Genomic DNA, 5,306 nt, shown 5'->3' on the forward strand with positions numbered 1-5,306 from the left:
ATATATATATATATATATATATATATATATATATATGGTTGACCCTCAAATCAACGGACTAATAGGGGGGGACGAGTATCTGTTGCTTGAAAAAGTCCGTTGCTTGAAAATGAACGGAAAATAGGGTAAAACTCGAAAAATAGCAAAAGAAATACGATGGTATCGAAGATGAGATGCAGCAACGCTATCTCGGACCAGTCTACCTCACAATATCCCATTTTCTATGGACCCATTATATTACGACTTGAATCATGGTGTACAGTAGAGTCTTCATACAACACGAGATGGGTTATGCAGTACCTCGTGCAAAATCAATTTCCCGTGAAAATGTGACATATTTACATATAAAACAGGGGGTTAGGTTCTAGGAGCCATATATTTCGTTATTATTTATGATAGGTTATTACAAATGTCTGCCGTAAGACATCCAAGACATGTGTTTATGATCTCGTCGATTTGACACATCAGTGCATTCTAACCTAACCTAACCTAACCAACTAGTTTTGCCCCCTAACACTCTCCATAAAAATTTTAACCCGCTGCGTCCCATTGATGTATATATACGCCCAAACGTTTTGTCACTGTGACTCCCGTTGACGTATATAAACGCTCCGCAATTGCAAGGTCTGTCATCTGCACATTTTTCAAATTTCGCCCATGATTTTTGGTATGCATACGCAGGACACCTTCCTCTACAAGATGCCAGGCAGGGACAATGCCTTACCCCACATGATCTCCCTCCCCCTGCACACCATTTTCTTGGCAATTCACCTGTTACCAGTAACCTGGCCAGTAAAGACATGTCGTGCCACAGTACGAAATTCAAGGCCAGAGTGATTCCCCAGTAGATGACAATGTGGAGGACAATTTTTACACAGCATTAGAGGAAGAAACAGTCAGAAATGATGATCAGGTAATGTCGTCAAAAAAAAGATCAGGTATGTTGATGTGTTTGGTGAGTGAAACAATGCTTATATTGCCTATATTACTGTGTGAAAACCAATATACTTTCATACTGCATATAAATTCGTACCAAATAAATAAATAAATTCCGTTTATCAGTGGTGTGGAATAGTTATCCTCCCATAGAACTCGTTTTCCTTGGAACCAGCTTGATAGAAAACCCAGTAAGATAAAGGGTAGGGCTACCTGTATCCGGTATTTTAAACCTCAGATGAGCGATTTCTCTATGATTTTTCAATGTTTCTCACCAAAATCGGAGGTTTTAGTAAAAAAAAAAAAAAATTTCCCCAAAATTGGTCGGGACTGGGGGGAGTCGGTGGTGGAGAATCGGTAGGGACAGGGCGGGTTTACCACCAAGGATTGCCACGAAGCCTCTTCATTCATTCATTCATTCATTGCCAGACGCCATGTATCCCACACGGGGTGGCCAAGGGCTTAGAGTTAATTGTTTTACAGGGAGGGGCTCTAATCCTCCACCAACCCCACTTGACACGTAGGGATGCCAACAGCATCTGGTGTTCCCAGGCGGTCACCCATCCAAGTACTAACCAGACCCAACGTTGCTTAACTTCGCTGATCGGACGGGAAGCGGTGTACTCAACGTGGTATGGCCGTTCTAATTACCATTCAAGCAAAAACTTCTGACCTAATCACCATGTGAATAATGGCTGTATAGAATCATGGATATTTCGCCAAGAATCACTTCCGCAGCACTCATTTAAAAAAGGAAAAAAAAGTGAAACTATTTCTGAGTCATTAGTCATCAACATTAAAGAAATAAATATATACTTAAGTCGCCAGCATGGAGTAATTGTGTACTACTCGCTTCTCAGATACACACGAATGCAGTAATCGTGAATAATAAACAAGTCAGCCAAGCAGTATAATTTGTATGACAGTACAGTATACACTAATTCACAAGAACTGAACTCACATAATGATCTTACCTAACTATTTACGTCAACACGTAGTGTCTTCACATACCATAAGAGCCGAATTTTCTCTACCAAATACCGGCAGTTCGTAGCAAAGGTCGGGCACAAAGCTTCTCTCTCTCTCTCTCTCTCTCTCTCTTTTATACGTTGCACCCAAAAGGCGAAAACGTGAATTTTATTGCTCCTTCATCATTAACTTCATTTTTTTTTTTCCAACAAAGAAACTATCGACATCGTAAACACACCAGAGTCATTTCATGTCTGATCGTTTACATAATTATAAGCTCCCACACTACACGCCACTTCGTCCAGCAGTTTGACATTTTCCTTTGGAATAAATGCTCTTCTTGTGTTCATAGCACTCTCAGGGTGCTTAGGCATGAAGTTAGTTTGGAACCACGTGCTCAGAGTTCTGAAAGGAAACGAGGATCAAGGAAATAAACATATAAACGCTTCACATCACAGCGACAATACACACAAAACTGAGGCATGCAGTGGCAGGTGGTATGGGACATGGGTCACGTGGGTCAGGTGCAGTACTGTGTTACAGAAATTTTTTATATTCTACTACAGTATCATTTATTTTTGTACCTGTAAAGAGAATTACTGTATGTTCCTTTGATTTCTTCTTATCTTAGTGACAGGAAAATAAGAGTAAAAGTAGATGATGTATATTCGAATTTCCACTCAATTAACGCCGGCGTGCCGCAGGGATCAGTTCTGGCGCCAACCCTATTTCTGGTTCATATTAATGATCTCTTATCTGTCACTCACAATCCCATTCACTCATATGCAGATGACTCAACACTACATAGTTCATTCACACTCAGACATCCATTTACAAAGTCTAATATCTCTACCTCTCAACTCAATACAGCCATCTCCATAAATCAAGATCTATCTACAATCAGTGAATGGGGACAAAACAACCTTGTCTCTTTTAATGCTAGTAAAACTAAATATATACAGTTTACTAATAGACAGATATTGCCAGATTCGTACATTACCTTCAGTGCTACTAATATTCCCATCTCCAAAAGTATTGAAATTCTTGGTGTCTCACTTAACAGTGCCCTCAGCTGGACCTCTCATGTCAGATCACTTGCTAAAACCGCCTCAAGGAAACTTGGATTATTGTACAGAGTCCGTAACTTCTTCGCCGATGAGCAGTTAGCTATAATTTATAAGAGTCATGTGCGCTCTCAGCTTGAATATTGCTCACCCTTGTGGAATGGTTGTGGAGAGGTTGCATTAAGACAACTAGACAAAATTCAGAATAAAGCTGTTAGAATCATTAACAACCCTGCCATTACATATAAACTACCTCCCCTGCAAGTAAGAAGGAATGTTGCCTCCCTTGCATTATTTTACAGATATTTTTTTGGCAAATGCTCAGACGAAGTTGCGTCCATGGTGCCACCTCTCCATGCCTTCCCTCGTGCTACACGGGCATCTGGTAACGCTCATGACTGGAATGTCACTCAACCACATTGCAGAACTTCTGCCTATCAGAATTCTTTCATTCCCCGAACTGCATCTCTCTGGAACTCGCTTCCCCAGAGTTGTTTTCCTCCAAATTTCAACCTACAACTGTTCAAGTCTAATTCTTACAGATATTTTATGAACAGAGGACACCAGTAATCTGGTGTATGGATTATTTTTTTTTCTCCATTTGTTTTTCCTTCCTCCGTTCTGTTATTTAAAAAAAAAAAAAAAAAATGACAAATTTTCAAATAACGGACAAATGACCGGTGTCTGGAGCGATTCTCTGCCAGCAGATATTGTCTGCTGCTTCTGAAATCCGTTGATTCAGGGTCCGTGGAATCGAAGGTCGACTGTGCATATATATATATATATATATATATATATATATATATATATATATATATATATATATATATATATATATATATATATATATATATATATATATATATATATATATATATATATATATATATATATATATATATATATATATATATATATCATCCAATCCTACATTGCCCCATAAGGAGCGTAGGAGACCAGGGCTAGGCAGTTGGTCTCGACATTTAAGATAAGAGTGACCAGCCTCACTCATCCCTGAGTGGCATTACATGAGCAATCAACCACAACCATCCCTTGGATATAAACCTTCACCGGCTCAATCCGACTGGAGCGCAATAATTACCCAGGTGCCCAAACTTGGTTATATGGTTACCACCCAGCTTAGTAAATGGTTTCCTGGTGTACAGGAAACCATTTGGCTTGTCACTCAGTGTAGAGTCACCCACAGGCAGAAGGAAAAGGAAAGAATGAAGGAAAGACAGAAGAGGGAGTGTAAAGTCACCCGTAGGCAGAAGGACGAGGAAAGAATGAAGGAAAGAAAGTCAGAAGAAGATGGAAGGAAAGAAGGATGGAAGAGAGGAAAGGGCAGACACCTGAGAGCAGCACTACATCGAGTGAGTGGATGGTGAGCGCCCCCACCTAGCTATATATATATATATATATATATATATATATATATATATATATATATATATATATATATATATTGTGTGTGTGTGTGTGTGTGTGTGTATCTATCTATCTAATCTAACTATATACTTATGTGTACGTGTGTACGTATCTCTCTCTCTCTCTCTCTCTCTCTCTCTCTCTCTCTCTCTCTCTCTATATATATATATATATATATATATATATATATATATATATATATATATATATATATATATATATATATATCGAGCAGAGCCATCCCTCATATCTTTTCTCTTCGAAAGAATTCTATTGTAAGGGGTAATCTTATGTTCCTGAAGCCAGCACCGTTACTTTATGCCATAGATGTTGGCTTTGACCTTGTTATTCATAATGAGTTGACGACATCAGTAAGGAAAACATCTCAGTGGATATTAGTACTGTCACCCACCCAGCCCCTTGTGACAACACTAGCAACACCGGACACCTACTATAGTCGCGGCACGCAACTCTTGTTATTATCGTGCCCTGGCAACCTAACATTCAAAAGTGCGTCTGATTTCGTGTATGAGTCGCATGTGATTCGTGTATAATATGTTCGTGTATAATAATAATCGTGTATAAAATATTCGTGCATAATAATATGATTAGTGTATAATATCATACGAAATAGGACGCACTTTTGAATGATATGCTGCCAGGGTACGATAATGACAACCTCAGAGTCGTGCGCCGCGACTAAAGTACAATGCTAGTAACGTCTGCCCACAGTACGCGTGGTTACATGAGGTGATTTGATACTAAGAGCAATCGGTCAAGTTCTAGGTCACGGGGCAAAGTCAAACGTTTGGTCCTTAGTCTAGCTGATGGGTGCCTATGCTGCACTCTTTGAGCACTCCTTGTTTGATGCTGAGTTTGTTACTGTTGTTTTGTTGTTATAACCCTTGA

At 39.2% G+C, this 5,306-nt stretch overlaps 1 non-coding gene across 1 annotated transcript; it reads right to left on the minus strand.

The window, feature by feature from the left end:
- Positions 1 to 1,463: 1,463 nt before the first annotated feature.
- LOC145415495 (5S ribosomal RNA) lies at positions 1,464 to 1,582 on the minus strand. The gene has a single exon (XR_013900095.1). It is a non-coding gene; the product is annotated as a 5S ribosomal RNA (ribosomal RNA).
- Positions 1,583 to 5,306: the final 3,724 nt, after the last annotated feature.

This window comes from Coenobita brevimanus, chromosome 102 (assembly GCF_032717465.1).
Source record: "Coenobita brevimanus isolate Jiangsu-jjx chromosome 102, ASM3271746v2, whole genome shotgun sequence".
NCBI lineage: Eukaryota > Metazoa > Arthropoda > Malacostraca > Decapoda > Coenobitidae > Coenobita > Coenobita brevimanus.